The sequence below is a fragment of the Arachis hypogaea genome, chromosome 3 (assembly GCF_003086295.3).
Source record: "Arachis hypogaea cultivar Tifrunner chromosome 3, arahy.Tifrunner.gnm2.J5K5, whole genome shotgun sequence".
NCBI lineage: Eukaryota > Viridiplantae > Streptophyta > Magnoliopsida > Fabales > Fabaceae > Arachis > Arachis hypogaea.
Genome location: NC_092038.1, coordinates 124,379,514 through 124,387,205, shown reverse-complemented (window position 1 = coordinate 124,387,205; position 7,692 = coordinate 124,379,514). Strand labels below are relative to the sequence as shown.

At 41.1% G+C, this 7,692-nt stretch overlaps 1 non-coding gene across 1 annotated transcript; it reads right to left on the bottom strand.

Annotated features, from left to right (window-relative positions):
• Positions 1-789: 789 nt before the first annotated feature.
• On the bottom strand, positions 790-897 carry LOC112792998 (small nucleolar RNA R71). Its single transcript, XR_003197712.1, has one exon. It is a non-coding gene; the product is annotated as a small nucleolar RNA R71 (small nucleolar RNA).
• Positions 898-7,692: the final 6,795 nt, after the last annotated feature.

Here is a 7,692-nt window from a genome sequence, read left to right as displayed (position 1 = left end):
AATTTTCAAAATTTCTTTTAATTATTTTAAAATCTTTTACTTTAATTTCAAAAATTCTTCCCCTCTTCTCACATCCTTCTATTTATGGACTAACACTCCTCCTCAATGCACAATTCGAACTCTATCCCTCTTGACAAGTTCGAATTCTTCTACCTCCTCCTTCTATTCTTCTTTTCCTCTGACATCTCAAGGAATCTCTATAACTGTGACATAGAGGATTCCATATTTTCTTGTTTTCTTCTCTTTCATATGAGCAGGAGCAAAGATAAAGGCATCCTTGTTAAAGCTGACCCTAAACCTGAAAGGACCTTGAAGCGAAAGCTAAGAGAAGCTAAAGCACAATTCTCTGTAGAGGACCAAACAGAAATCTTCAAAGAAGAAGACATGGCAGCCGAAAACAACAACAATGCAAACAATGCAAGGAAGGTGCTGAGTGACTTTACTGCACCTACTCCCGACTTCTATGGGAGAAGCATCTCTATCCCTGCCATTGGAGCAAACAACTTTGAGCTTAAGCCTCAATTAGTTTCTCTAATGCAACAGAATTGCAAGTTCCATGGACTTCTATTGGAAGATCCTCATCAGTTTTTAGCTGAATTCTCGCAAATCTGTGATACTGTTAAGACCAATGGGGTTGACCCTGAGGTCTATAGACTTATGCTATTCCCTTTTGCTGTAAGAGACAAAGCTAGGATATGGTTAGACTCACAACCTAAAGAAAGCCTGAACTCTTGGGAAAAGCTAGTCAATGCCTTCTTGGCAAAGTTCTTTCCACCTCAAAAATTGAGTAAGCTTAGAGTGGAAGTCCAAACCTTCAGACAGAAGGAAGGTGAATCCCTCTATGAAGCTTGGGAAAGATACAAACAATTGATCAGAAAGTGTCCTTCTGACATGCTTTCTGAATGGAGCATCATATGTATCTTCTATGATGGTCTGTCTGAACTGTCCAAGATGTCATTGGACAGCTCTGCTGGAGGATCTCTTCATCTGAAGAAGACGCCTGCAGAAGCTCAAGAACTCATTGAAGTGGTTGCAAATAACCAATTCATGTACACTTCTGAAAGGAATCCTGTGAACAATGGGACGAATCAAAAGAAAGGAGTTCTTGAGATTGATACTCTGAATGCCATATTGGCTCAGAACAAAATATTGACTTAGCATGTCAATATGATTTCTCAAAGTCTGTCTGGAATGCAAGCTGCACCAGGCAGTACTAAGGACGCTTCATCTGAAGAAGAAGCTTATGATCCTGAGAACCCATCAATGGAAGAGGTGAATTACATGGGAGAACCCTATGGAAACATCTATAATCCTTCATGGGGAAATCATCCAAATCTCTCATGGAAGGATCAACAGAGACCTCAACAAGGTTTCAACAACAATAATAGTGGAAGAAACAGGTTTAGCAATAGCAAGCCTTTTCCATCATCTTCTCAGCAACAGATAGAGAATTCTAAGCAGAGCCACTCTGACTTAGCAACCGTGGTCTCTGATCTAATCAAAATCACTCAAAATTTCATGACTGAAACAAGATCCTCCATTAGAAACTTGGAGGCACAAGTGGGTCAGCTGAGTAAGAAAGTTACTGAACTCCCTCATAGTACTCTTCCAAGCAACACAGAAGAGAATCCAAAAGGAGAGTGCAAGGCCATCAACATGGCCGAATTTGGAGAGGAGAAAGAGGCAGTGAACGCTACTGAGGAAGACCTCAATGGACGTCCACTGGCCTCCAATGAGTTCCCTAATGAGGAACCATGGGAATCTGAGGCTCACACTGAGACCATAGAGATTCCATTGGATTTACTTCTGCTATTCATGAGCTCTGATGAGTATTCTTCCTCTAAAGAGGACGAAGATATCATTGAAGAGCAAGTTGCTAAGTACCTTGGAGCAATCATGAAGCTAAATGACAAGTTATTTGGTAATGAGACTTGGGAGGATGAACCCCATTTGCTCACCAAAGAACTGGATGACTTGACTAGGCAGAGATTACCTCAAAAGAGACAGGACCCTGGGAAGTTCTCAATACCTTATACAGTAGGCACCATGACCTTCAAGAAGGCTCTGTGTGACCTAGGGTCAAGCATAAACCTCATGCCTCTCTCTGTAATGGAGAAGCTAGGGATCTTTGAGGTACAAGCTGCAAGAATCTCACTAGAGATGGCAAACAATTCAAGAAAACAAGCTTATGGACTTGTAGAGGATGTTCTGGTAAAGATTGAAGACCATTAAATCCCTGCTGATTTCATAGTCCTAGAGACTGGGAAGTGCATGGATGAATCCATCATCCTTAGCAGACCCTTCCTAGCCACAGCAAAGGCTGTGATTGATGTTGACAGAGGAGAATTAATCATTCAAGTGAATGAAGAATCCTTTATGGTTAAAGCTCAAGGATATCCCTCTGTAACCATGGAGAGGAAGCATGAAGAGCTTCTCTCAAAACAGAGTCAAACAGAGCCCCCACAGTCAAACTCTAAGTTTGGTGTTGGGAGGCCACAACCAAATTCTAAGTTTGGTGTTGAACCCCCACATTCAAACTCTAAGTTTGGTGTTTGGAGGTTCCAACATTGCTCTGAGTATCTGTAAGGCTCCATGAGAGCTCATTGTCAAGCTACTGACATTAAAGAAGCGCTTGTTGGGAGGCAACCCAATGTTATATTTATCTATTTTCCATTGTTATTTTATGTTTTCTATAGGTTGATGATCATGGGAAGTCACAAAAATAATTGAAAAAGCAAAAACAGAATGAAAAGCAGCACACCCTGGAGGAAAAACTTGTTGGCGTTTAAACACCAGTAAGGGCAGCAAATGGGCGTTTAACGCCAGAAAACGCCAGTAAGGGCAGCAAATGGGCGTTTAACGCCCAGTCTGGCACCGTTCTAGGCGTTTAACGCCAGAAAGGGGCACCAGACTGGCGTTTAACGCCAGGAATGGGCAAGAAGCTGGCATTAAACGCCAGAAATGGGCACCAGCCCAGCGTTTAACGCCAGGATTGGTAAAAGGAGCATTTTTGCTCGCCACTTGGTGCAGGGATGAGTTATCCTTGACACCTCGGGATCTGTGGACCCCACAGGATCCCCACCTACCCCACCACTCTCTCTCTTCTTCACCCATTCACCAATCACCTCAACACCTCTTTCCCAAAAACCCCTCACCTATCAAATCCCACCATTCTCTTCACCACTCACATCCATCCTTCATAAAACCCCACCTACCTCACCATTCAAATTCAAACCACTTTCCCTCCCAAACCCACCCATATTGGCCGAACCCTACCCTTCTCTCCACCCCTATATAAACCCATCTTCACTCCTTTATTTTCACACAACCTAAACACTACTTCTCCCCCTTGGCCGAAACATAAAGCGCCCCCTACATCTCCTATCTTTCTTCTTCGTCTACTCTCTTCTTTCTTCTTTTGCTCGAGGACGAGCAAACCTTATAAGTTTGGTGTGGTAAAAGCATTGCTTTTTGTTTTTCCATAACCATTTATGGCATCTAAGGCCGGAGAAACCTCTAGAAAGAGGAAAGGGAAGGCAAAAGCTTCCACCTCCGAGTCATGGGAGATGGAGAGATTCATCTCAAGGGTGCATCAAGACCACTTCTATGAAGTTGTGGCCATGAAGAAAGTGATCCTCGAGGTCCCTTTCAAACTCAAAAAGAGTGAATATCCGGAGATCTGACATGAGATCCGAAGAAGAGGTTGGGAAGTTCTTACCAACCCCATTCAACAAGTCAGAATCTTAATGGTTCAAGAGTTCTATGCCAATGCATGGATCACCAAGAACCATGATCAAAGTGTGAACCCGAACCCAAAGAATTGGCTTACAATGGTTCGGGGGGAATGCTTAGATTTTAGTCCGAAAAATGTAAGGTTGGAATTCAACTTGCCCATGACGCAAGGAGATGAACACCCTTACACTAGAAGGGTCAACTTTGATCAAAGGTTGGACCAAGTCCTCATAGACATTTGTGAAGAGGGTGCTCAATGGAAGAGAGATTCAAGAGGGAAGCCGGTTCAACTGAGAAGGCATGACCTCAAGCCCGTGGCTAGGGGATGGTTGGAGTTTATCCAACGCTCAATCATTCCCACTAGCAACCGGTCTGAAGTCACTATAGACCAGGCTATCATGATTCATAGCATCATGATTGGAGAGGAAGTAGAAGTTCATGAGGTTATATCCCAAGAACTTTATAAGGTGGCGGACAAGTCCTCTACCTTGGCAAGGTTAGCCTTCCCTCATCTCATTTGTCACCTCTGTAATTCAGTTGGAGTTAACATAGAGGGAGACATCCTCATTGATGAGGACAATCCCATCACTAAGAAAAGGATGGAGCAAACAAGAGATCCCACTCATCATGAAATCCCTGAGATGCCTCAAGGGATGCACTTTCCTCCACAAAATTTTTGGGAGCAAATCAACACCTCCCTAGGAGAATTGAGTTCCAACATGGGACAACTATGGGTGGAGCACCAAGAACATTCCATCCTCCTCCATGAAATTAGAGAAGATCAAAGAATCATGAGAGAGGAGCAACAAAGGCAAGGAAGAGACATTGAGGAGCTCAAGCACTCCATAAGATCTTCAAGAGGAAGAACAAGCCGCCATCACTAAGGTGGACCCGTTCTTTAATCTCCTTGTCCTTTATTTCTTTGTTTTTCGAATTTTTATGCTTATGTTTATCTATGTTTGTGTCTTATGATCATTAGTGTCTTAGTGTCTATGCCTTAAAGTTATAAATGTCCTATGAATCCATCACCTTTCTTAAATGAAAAATGTTCTTAATTGAAAAAGAGAAGAATTGCATGAATTTTGAATTTTATAACAGATTAATTATTTTGATGTGGTGGCAATACTTTGACTTCTGAATGTATGCTTGAACAGTGCATATGTCTTTTGAATTTGTTGTTCATGAATGTTGGCTCTTGAAAAAATGATGAAAAAAGGAGACATGTTACTGAGGATATGAAAAATCATAAAAATGATTCTTGAAGCAAGAAAAAGCAGTGAATACAAAAAAAGGGAGATTATGTGCGAAAAAAAGAGAGAGAAAGCAAGCAGAAAAAAAAGCCAAAAGGCAAGGGTAAAAAATAAAGTCGTGATCCAAGACAAAAAGAGTGTGCTTAAGAACCCTGGACACCTCTAATTGGGGACTCTAGCAAAGTTGAGTCATAATCTAAAAAGGTTCACCCAGTTATGTGTCTGTGGCATGTATGTATCCGGTGGTAATACTGGAAGACAGAGTGCTTTGGGCCACGGCCAAGACTCATAAAGTAGCTGTGTGCAAGAATCATCATACTTAACTAGGAGAATCAATAACACTATCTGGATTCTGAGTTCCTAGAGAAGCCAATCATTCTGAATTTCAAAGGATAGAGTGAGATGCCAAAACTGTTCAGAGACAAAAAGCTAAAAGCCCCGCTCATCTAATTAATACTGATCTTCATAGATGTTTTTGGAATTCATTACATATTCTCTTCTTTTTCTCTTATTTGATTTTCAGTTTCTTGGGGACAAGCAACAATTTAAGTTTGGTGTTGTGATGAGCGGATAATTTATACGCTTTTTGGCATTATTTTTAGTATGTTTTTAGTATGTTTTAGTTAGTTTTTATTATATTTTTATTAGTTTTTAGTTAAAATTCACTTTTCTGGACTTTACTATGAGTTTGTGTGTTTTTCTATGATTTCAGGTATTTTCTGGCTGAAATTGAGGGACCTGAGCAAAAATCTGATTCAGAGGCTGAAAAGGACTGCAGATGCTGTTGGATTCTGACCTCCCTGCACTCGAAGTGGATTTTCTGGAGCTACAGAAGCCCAATTGGCGCGCTCTAAATTGCGTTGATAATTAGACATCCTGGGCTTTCCAGCAATATGTAATAGTTTATACTTTCCCGATATTTGATGGCCCAAACCGGCGTTCCAAATCAGCTCAAGATTGCTCGGCGTTAAACGCCGGAACTGGCACAAGAATGGGAGTTAAACGCCCAAACTGGCACAAAAGCTGGCGTTTAACTCCAAGAAAAGTCTCTACACATGAAAGCTTCAATGCTCAGCCCAAGCACACACCAAGTCGGCCCGGAAGTGAATTTTTATGTCATTTACTCATTTTTGTAAACCCTAAGCTACTAGTTATCTACAAATAGGACCTTTTACTATTGTATTTGATATCCTGGAATCTTTTGATCACTTTAGATCTGAGGATCATCTTTGGACGTCTAGTTCTTAGATTATGGGAGGCTGGCCATTCGGCCATGCCTAGACCTTGTTCTTATGTATTTTCAAGGGTGGAGTTTCTATACACCATAGATTAAGGTGTGGAGCTCTGCTGTACCTCGAGTGTTAATGCAATTACTATTGTTTTTCTATTTAATTCAGCTCATTCTTGTTCTAAGATATTCATTCGCACCCAAGAACATGATGAATGTGATGATTATGTGACGCTCATCATCATTCTCACTTATGAACGCGTGCCTGACAACCACTTCCGTTCTACAAGCAAACAAGGCTTGAATGTTTATCTCTTGGATTCCTTAATCAGAATCTTCATGGTATGAGCTAGAATTGATGGCGGCATTCAAGAGAACCTGGAAGGTCTAAACCTTGTCTGTGGTATTCTGAGTAGGATTCAAGGATTGAATGACTGTGACGAGCTTCAAACTCGCGATTGTGGGGCATTAGTAACAGACACAAAAGAATCACTGGATTCTATTCCGACATGATCGAGAACCGACAGATGAATAGCCGTGCTGTGACAGAGCGCGTTGAACATTTTCACTGAGAGGACGGGACTGTAGCCATTGACAACGGTGATGCCCAACAGACAGCTTGCCATGGAAAGGAGTAAGAAGGATTGGATGAAGACAGTAGGAAAGCAAAGAGACGGAAGGGACAAAGCATCTCCATATGCTTATCTGAAATTCTCACCAATGAATTACATAAGTATCTCTATCTTTATTTTATGTTTTATTTATCTTTTAATCATTAATCCTCCATAACCATTTGAATCCGCCTGCCTGAGATTTACAAGATGACCATAGCTTGCTTCATACCAACAATCTCCGTGGGATCGACCCTTACTCGCGTAAGGTTTATTACTTGGACGACCCAGTGCCCTTGCTGGTTAGTTGTGCAAAGTTGTGATAAAGAGTTGAGATTACAATTGAGCGTACCATGTTGATGGCACCATTGATTATCACAATTTCGTGCACCACTAGGATTCGTTGGTGAGGGGCTGTAGTTGATAGCTTGTGTGTGAAAATGCTTGAGGTATTTCAGGTTTATCGGGGAATCGACTAAGGTATGGCTTCAGTTTCTCGTATCTAAAATATAATGTGTCGTGAAAACTTAGGCTAATGATTGTAAGATAGAAATTGAATTATGATGTTGTGGTTGGCGAAGATTGATTACTACGTATGTGGTTAATGGTTTTGGAGGTTGTGATTGATGCTCTTGTTAATGAGATATGTAATTTGTATATGATATTGATTGATATGCATAATGGTTAATGAATTTGAATATTGTTGAACTTGAAACATTGAGTTGAGATTGATGAAAGTGAAGGATTGGTAAGTTGTGGGATGAATGAGGAGGTTGGAAATATGATTTGGGAGTGTATGATGCTGTTATGGTAAGCTTTGGGTTGGTTTTTAAAAGGTTTGAAATTGGTATGTTTTTGAAAGTGGAGGTTT